This window comes from Triturus cristatus, chromosome 3_2 (genome assembly GCF_964204655.1).
Source record: "Triturus cristatus chromosome 3_2, aTriCri1.1, whole genome shotgun sequence".
Classification (NCBI taxonomy): Eukaryota; Metazoa; Chordata; class Amphibia; order Caudata; family Salamandridae; genus Triturus; species Triturus cristatus.
The window spans coordinates 278514421-278523752 of record NC_140584.1 but is presented as its reverse complement, the minus strand read 5'-3'; positions in this window follow the sequence as shown (position 1 = coordinate 278523752).

Below are 9332 nucleotides of genomic sequence, written 5' to 3'. Positions count from 1 at the left end.
CCAGCTCCTCCCTCCTATCCTGCCCAGGATGGCCCATCAGGATGTTGATGACCCATCAGTCACACCTAAGCTCCCTTTGTGTGTGGCTGTCTAAAATGAATGCACTAGGCCCAGCTGTCAGCCACCCCAGATGTGTATTGGAGACAGGCAACAGGCACACGGGGCTTAAGAGAAGAAAAATGCCAACTTTCTAAAAGTTTAGGAACAACCTTGGGTTTTGACTTAAAAGGCAGCAAGGCCAAGTCAATATGTAGTTAACACAACGAAAGTACTGCCAATGCTGCACTAGATATGAAGAAGATACTTTGAATCATGGACTGAACAAAACAGTACCACTATAAACCACTTTTTCCGTTTGATTTTAATCAACAATTTTTTAAGTTCAGTGTTTCATTAACTCATTATTAAGCACGGTTTTATTTATACAGGACAAATTAGCAAAATAGTAGAAAAAACAATACAGCATAAATATTTACATTGCCTAAACAAATGCACACGACACTACCACTGACATACAGAAGTCAATCATACCATCCATCCATACTACTCAATCATACTGTGAGACATTTAAGACAAATATTCAATGACAGTTTGGAATGACAATTTTTTTAAAAAGGGGGGGGCTATCGAAGACTTGTTTACAGCCTAATGGTAGCAGTTGAAAGTAATTGGGTTGTTAATTGTACGATTAGCCCACAACGAGAAGGTCTACGCGTTTCGAATCCCTCGAGTTGTAGGGATTCTCATCAGGACCAGATGCTCTCTAAAAGGAGAACAGAAAAGCTAAATTAGACCAAATGACCCTTAAGCACTAAGATTTCCTCAACGCCCACCTTGTGCTACAATCTTACCTCTCAGCCAATGCTCACCAAGGGGAGACTTGCGAATATTGAATATAGACCTTTTCAAAAGAACCTTAAAAAGACAGAAAGAAGGAGAGTGGATTTAATTTAGATATCACCTAAAGCGCTGGGTAATGAGGTAGCGGTGGCGGTCCACTGATGAGGTGCGTCTTACTTGTCAGCCTCACGTTATCGTGTATCTTTCTGCTGGCGTGGGGGGTCAGGTTCCTCCGGACGAGGTCTCGGCTATTTGAAGTGATGATTCATGTTTCGAGTTAGACTGTCGTCTGAAAGAAATGAACCACAAAGGAATGGAGTGGTTGCGTTTGTCTAACCTAAAAGGGGATTGCAAAATAGCTCAGGTATTGCTCGTTCAAATGATGTCTTACCTTCCGATGTAGTTTTCGAAGGTTGTAAAGGGAACCCGTAGTCCGTGCTTGTAGTGCCAATGCAGGTGTGGTTCAAAGTGAAGCCGGAAGGAATCTCCTTTTACACTTCCTGTCTTCGTACACGGGCGGAATCTGGGATATGTAGTTTCTTAACGCCAGGAGGCTGATTAGAGAAACGGGGGACGGCTTCAATAGGCGGTGATCGCGATGTCAATGTGGAGGCTCATGGGATTTGTAGTTAGACACCGTGGTGTGACCAGCTTTATTGACAAAAAAACACCACATCACACAAATCCGGAGTTCAATGGATTTGCCTGTGAAATGCAAGAATGAAACGTGTGTCTGGTATGATGAAACGAGCATCATTAATAAAGTTTTTTGGCAAGACATTCAATGAACAGGAAATGTTCTAACAGGAACGAATTCACAGGTTGAAAATCTCTGACATTTCATTCAATCCCTCAACTGATGTATTGAATTTAATTATCAACATCGCTTCTCTTTTCAACAGTTTAGCATCCAGATCTCCTCCTCTGCTGTCTTGTGTGACTTTCGAAATGACAGTCCATTTAACATCTGTTTCTGCATGGTTGTTGAGACGCCAATGGTTGACCAAAGGAGCGTTTTGCACATTTTTTCGTATTCTTGATTTGTGCTGTTGGATTCTGAACCTTATTTCCTGATTTGTTTTTCCAATATAAAGTTTGTCGCATGGACATAATATCCCATACACTACAAATTTTGTTTTGCAGTTTGAAAAGGAATCATGTTTCCAATGAATGTCCTGATGGATGAAATGGTTGCCTTCCAAAGTGGATTCACAGCACACACAAGTTCCACATTTGTGGTGGCCTTGAATAGGAGGAAGATTTAGAAAGCTTCGCATATTCGGGGCCTTTGTTTTTGGAAGAGCGGCTCTCACAATCTGATTGGCTATGCTTCTATCTTTCCTAAAAGCAAATAGTGGGGGTTCTTTGAGGGAAGGATCCAGATTTTTAACCAGGTGCCAGTTTTGGGAGATGATCTTTTTAAGCCAATTGGACGTGGGTGTGAAGGTGGACACACCGACGATCTTGTCCATTTTGGATTTGTCTCTCCTTTCAAAGAGAACTTCCCTTGGGGTCCACCATGCACGTTTCATGGATCTCTTCAAAAGTTTTTTAGGATATCCTCTTTCTAGGAGGTTGATCTTTAATTTTTCTGCATGAAGGAGGAATTCATCCTTGAATGTGCAATTCCGACGGATTCTTAAAAATTGTCCATAGGGCAAATTGTCCCTCAGGCTGCGTGGATGATTGCTGGAATAGAGTAACGCTTTATTTCTGTCGGTTTTTTTCTTGTACAATGTGGATACAAGGTGTCCATCACTGGGGTATACTTCAACATCCAAAAATGGTATTTTGACTTTGGAAAAACTCAGACTGAACTTAATATCCGGTGTTCTATTGTTCAGCCAATTAACAAAGTCTCGCAGTTGGTCTTCTTCTCCAGTCCAAGTTAAAAACACATCGTCGATATACCTTACCCAATGTCCGATGTAGGTTGAGAATGGATTATTGTTATACACAAAATGTTCCTCGTATTTTGACATGTAGAGGATGGCCAGCTCAGGGGCGAAAGGACACCCCATCGCGACGCCTTTGATTTGTAAAAAGAACTCATCCTTAAAACAAAAATAGTTATTTTTTAAAGCAAAGGTGGCTAGCTCCAAAATGAATTGTGTCGGGACCTTTTCAGGCTTAGGTCTAGTGTTTAGAAATGTCTCCAAAACTGCCAGCCCTTCGTCTTGAGGAATTTCCGTATACAACGAGGTGACATCTAGAGTGACTAAAAGATGTGTGTTTTCTTGAAACTCCATTGTACTCAATTTGATCAGAAAGTCCGTGGTGTCTTGAATGAACGATTTGACCTCTTGCATGAAGGGTTTAAGGAAGAAATCTACGAATTTTGAAATTGATTCAGTCAAAGACTCACAACCCGAGACTATAGGACGACCCGGGGGATTATTTTCGTTTTTATGTACTTTAGGAAGTACGTAAAAAATAGGTATGCGAGGGTTTTTATTTTTTAGAAATTCATATTCTTTCTTGCCTAAAAAGCCCTCATCAAATCCTTTCTGGAGAATATTGAATAGTTTGCCTTGCAATTCAGCCGTTGGATCTTTATTTAGCTTTCTATAACAAGTAACATTTGAAAGTTGTCTCATCACTTCTGCCGTGTAGCGTTCAGTGGCCCAGATGACAATTGACCCGCCCTTATCCGCTTGTTTAATTATTATAGATGGGTCATTTTTTAGATCAGTCAAAGCTTCTTTTTGAGCTTTCGTCATGTTGAATTTGACAGATCTCTTTTTATGTTTCTCAGCTTCCGTGATGGCAGATAGTACTACCTTTTCAAATAGTATTACCTCTTTAGGTGTTTTCGCTGTTGGTGGGCAGAAACAGGATTTTTTCTTTAAACCTGTCGTCTCTGTGTTGTCCTTCAATGGATTGTCCAGGAAGAAGGTGATCAGGCGTATCTTGCGGCAGAATTCGATGAATTCAGCCTTGAGTTTGACAAAGTTGGTTGCTTTGGATGGTACGAAAGAAAGACCCATTTCTAGTACACTGCATTCATCATGTGTCAGAGTTTTATCTGAGAGATTGAAGATGGACGTCACGTTCGGTTCCCGCAATTTTTTCCGATCTGTGACAGTTGGATTCCTCAGTTTTTGTAGTTCTGACGTCTCGTGGACATTTCCCATGGTTGATTGGTAAACCTGGATCTGCCGCGTGGTTTCCGCTGGCCTCGTCCTAAAAAAGACGGTTGTTGAAAGTTCTGTTGTAGATTTGGTTGAAAATTAACACGTCTGCTGGGTTCACCCCTTGTACCAGGGTTGTCAGTGTCACTGCTGCCCGAAGAAGATGATGTTTCAGAGAAATTGATGAAATTATACCTAGATCTCCCTTGGTAATCCTGTAGAAATCGTCGTGAGTCAGGTCTTGTGTAAAAATCAATTTGTAAATAAGGATAAATCTTATCTAAAGAAAAGTTCTTTTTGTCCTTTTCAAATTTAGAGCCCTTTTGATTAATTGAATAGTCTTTAAATTCGAGGATCTCCTTGTCGACTTTGTCCAAAAGTTCTTTGGCATCCGTAATCAATTGGTTAGATTTAATTTCGTTCTCAAGAGCCGAGATTTCTTCCAATTGTTGTTTAGACAATCTTTGTGCTGTCTCGACGGTAAGGACCATAAGGTCTCTGCTGCATTTTGTTTCGATTTGACTGAAACCTTTTTTATAAGTTGGATCCTCTGTGAATATTACCGGAACGTTGCGTATTTGGAGGCCTCCCGGGATGGTTCCTGCCCTCAGGTGTTCAATTAGAAAATGACCGTGTAGGTCAGTCCGTATTTGCTTCTTTTTCAGTCTTACAAGTCTATCAGATTCGTTATTGATTTTAGCAGTTGTGCTCAAGGCGGCGGAAGAAAAAAGTGGAGGGTCATTCAATAGCTTAAGTATATGTTCCTCGCTGTATGCGAAAGTGTCGCTAACTGACATAGTATGTCAAAGAAAAATGAAGAAGAAAAATATCAACCTATAATATACACCCTTAAATGTGCTATACCTATACTACAACCACTAACCGTGACTAATTCAAAAATCGGCAGTCTACACCTGCTCGTAATATAGAAGAAAATCAAGTCTAAACAACCTCGCGAGTGGGGACCCGCCAGACAACCTTAGGAACAACCTTGGGTTTTGACTTAAAAGGCAGCAAGGCCAAGTCAATATGTAGTTAACACAACGAAAGTACTGCCAATGCTGCACTAGATATGAAGAAGATACTTTGAATCATGGACTGAACAAAACAGTACCACTATAAACCACTTTTTCCGTTTGATTTTAATCAACAATTTTTTAAGTTCAGTGTTTCATTAACTCATTATTAAGCACGGTTTTATTTATACAGGACAAATTAGCAAAATAGTAGAAAAAACAATACAGCATAAATATTTACATTGCCTAAACAAATGCACACGACACTACCACTGACATACAGAAGTCAATCATACCATCCATCCATACTACTCAATCATACTGTGAGACATTTAAGACAAATATTCAATGACAGTTTGGAATGACAATTTTTTGAAAAAGGGGGGGGCTATCGAAGACTTGTTTACAGCCTAATGGTAGCAGTTGAAAGTAATTGGGTTGTTAATTGTACGATTAGCCCACAACGAGAAGGTCTACGCGTTTCGAATCCCTCGAGTTGTAGGGATTCTCATCAGGACCAGATGCTCTCTAAAAGGAGAACAGAAAAGCTAAATTAGACCAAATGACCCTTAAGCACTAAGATTTCCTCAACGCCCACCTTGTGCTACAATCTTACCTCTCAGCCAATGCTCACCAAGGGGAGACTTGCGAATATTGAATATAGACCTTTTCAAAAGAACCTTAAAAAGACAGAAAGAAGGAGAGTGGATTTAATTTAGATATCTAGGTATAATTTCATCAATTTCTCTGAAACATCATCTTCTTCGGGCAGCAGTGACACTGACAACCCTGGTACAAGGGGTGAACCCAGCAGACGTGTTAATTTTCAACCAAATCTACAACAGAACTTTCAACAACCGTCTTTTTTAGGACGAGGCCAGCGGAAACCACGCGGCAGATCCAGGTTTACCAATCAACCATGGGAAATGTCCACGAGACGTCAGAACTACAAAAACTGAGGAATCCAACTGTCACAGATCGGAAAAAATTGCGGGAACCGAACGTGACGTCCATCTTCAATCTCTCAGATAAAACTCTGACACATGATGAATGCAGTGTACTAGAAATGGGTCTTTCTTTCGTACCATCCAAAGCAACCAACTTTGTCAAACTCAAGGCTGAATTCATCGAATTCTGCCGCAAGATACGCCTGATCACCTTCTTCCTGGACAATCCATTGAAGGACAACACAGAGACGACAGGTTTAAAGAAAAAATCCTGTTTCTGCCCACCAACAGCGAAAACACCTAAAGAGGTAATACTATTTGAAAAGGTAGTACTATCTGCCATCACGGAAGCTGAGAAACATAAAAAGAGATCTGTCAAATTCAACATGACGAAAGCTCAAAAAGAAGCTTTGACTGATCTAAAAAATGACCCATCTATAATAATTAGACAAGCGGATAAGGGCGGGTCAATTGTCATCTGGGCCACTGAACGCTACACGGCAGAAGTGATGAGACAACTTTCAAATGTTACTTGTTATAGAAAGCTAAATAAAGATCCAACGGCTGAATTGCAAGGCAAACTATTCAATATTCTCCAGAAAGGATTTGATGAGGGCTTTTTAGGCAAGAAAGAATATGAATTTCTAAAAAATAAAAACCCTTGCATACCTATTTTTTACGTACTTCCTAAAGTACATAAAAACGAAAATAATCCCCCGGGTCGTCCTATAGTCTCGGGTTGTGAGTCTTTGACTGAATCAATTTCAAAATTCGTAGATTTCTTCCTTAAACCCTTCATGCAAGAGGTCAAATCGTTCATTCAAGACACCACGGACTTTCTGATCAAATTGAGCACAATGGAGTTTCAAGAAAACACACATCTTTTAGTCACTCTAGATGTCACCTCGTTGTATACGGAAATTCCTCAAGACGAAGGGCTGGCAGTTTTGGAGACATTTCTAAACACTAGACCTAAGCCTGAAAAGGTCCCGACACAATTCATTTTGGAGCTAGCCACCTTTGCTTTTAAAAAATAACTATTTTTGTTTTAAGGATGAGTTCTTTTTACAAATCAAAGGCGTCGCGATGGGGTGTCCTTTCGCCCCTGAGCTGGCCATCCTCTACATGTCAAAATACGAGGAACATTTTGTGTATAACAATAATCCATTCTCAACCTACATCGGGCATTGGGTAAGGTATATCGACGATGTGTTTTTAACTTGGACTGGAGAAGAAGACCAACTGCGAGACTTTGTTAATTGGCTGAACAATAGAACACCGGATATTAAGTTCAGTCTGAGATTTTCCAAAGTCAAAATACCATTTTTGGATGTTGAAGTATACCCCAGTGATGGACACCTTGTTTCCACATTGTACAAGAAAAAAACCGACAGAAATAAAGCGTTACTCTATTCCAGCAATCATCCACGCAGCCTGAGGGACAATTTGCCCTATGGACAATTTTTAAGAATCCGTCGGAATTGCACATTCAAGGATGAATTCCTCCTTCATGCAGAAAAATTAAAGATCAACCTCCTAGAAAGAGGATATCCTAAAAAACTTTTGAAGAGATCCATGAAACGTGCATGGTGGACCCCAAGGGAAGTTCTCTTTGAAAGGAGAGACAAATCCAAAATGGACAGGATCGTCTGTGTGTCCACCTTCACACCCACGTCCAATTGGCTTAAAAAGATCATCTCCCAAAACTGGCACCTGGTTAAAAATCTGGATCCTTCCCTCAAAGAACCCCCACTATTTGCTTTTAGGAAAGATAGAAGCATAGCCAATCAGATTGTGAGAGCCGCTCTTCCAAAAACAAAGGCCCCGAATATGCGAAGCTTTCTAAATCTTCCTCCTATTCAAGGCCACCACAAATGTGGAACTTGTGTGTGCTGTGAATCCACTTTCGAAGGCAACCATTTCATCCATCAGGACATTCATTGGAAACATGATTCCTTTTCAAACTGCAAAACAAAATTTGTAGTGTATGGGATATTATGTCCATGCGACAAACTTTATATTGGAAAAACAAATCAGGAAATAAGGTTCAGAATCCAACAGCACAAATCAAGAATACGAAAAAATGTGCAAAACGCTCCTTTGGTCAACCATTGGCGTCTCAACAACCATGCAGAAACAGATGTTAAATGGACTGTCATTTCGAAAGTCACACAAGACAGCAGAGGAGGAGATCTGGATGCTAAACTGTTGAAAAGAGAAGCGATGTTGATAATTAAATTCAATACATCAGTTGAGGGATTGAATGAAATGTCAGAGATTTTCAACCTGTGAATTCGTTCCTGTTAGAACATTTCCTGTTCATTGAATGTCTTGCCAAAAAACTTTATTAATGATGCTCGTTTCACCATACCAGACACACGTTTCATTCTTGCATTTCACAGGCAAATCCATTGAACTCCGGATTTGTGTGATGTGGTGTTTTTTTGTCAATAAAGCTGGTCACACCACGGTGTCTAACTACAAATCCCATGAGCCTCCACATTGACATCGCGATCACCGCCTATTGAAGCCGTCCCCCGTTACTCTAATCAGCCTCCTGGCGTTAAGAAACTACATATCCCAGATTCCGCCCGTGTACGAAGACAGGAAGTGTAAAAGGAGATTCCTTCCGGCTTCACTTTGAACCACACCTGCATTGGCACTACAAGCACGGACTACGGGTTCCCTTTACAACCTTCGAAAACTACATCGGAAGGTAAGACATCATTTGAACGAGCAATACCTGAGCTATTTTGCAATCCCCTTTTAGGTTAGACAAACGCAACCACTCCATTCCTTTGTGGTTCATTTCTTTCAGACGACAGTCTAACTCGAAACATGAATCATCACTTCAAATAGCCGAGACCTCGTCCGGAGGAACCTGACCCCCCACGCCAGCAGAAAGATACACGATAACGTGAGGCTGACAAGTAAGACGCACCTCATCAGCGGACCACCACCGCTACCTCATTACCCAGCGCTTTAGGCGATATCTAAATTAAATCCACTCTCCTTCTTTCTGTCTTTTTGAGGTTCTTTTGAAAAGGTCTATATTCAATATTCGCAAGTCTCCCCTTGGTGAGCATTGGCTGAGAGGTAAGATTGTAGCACAAGGTGGGCGTTGAGGAAATCTTAGTGCTTAAGGGTCATTTGGTCTAATTTAGCTTTTCTGTTCTCCTTTTAGAGAGCATCTGGTCCTGATGAGAATCCCTACAACTCGAGGGATTCGAAACGCGTAGACCTTCTCGTTGTGGGCTAATCGTACAATTAACAACCCAATTACTTTCAACTGCTACCATTAGGCTGTAAACAAGTCTTCGATAGCACCCCCCTTTTTCAAAAAATTGTCATTCCAAACTGTCATTGAATATTTGTCTTAAATGTCTCACAGTATGATT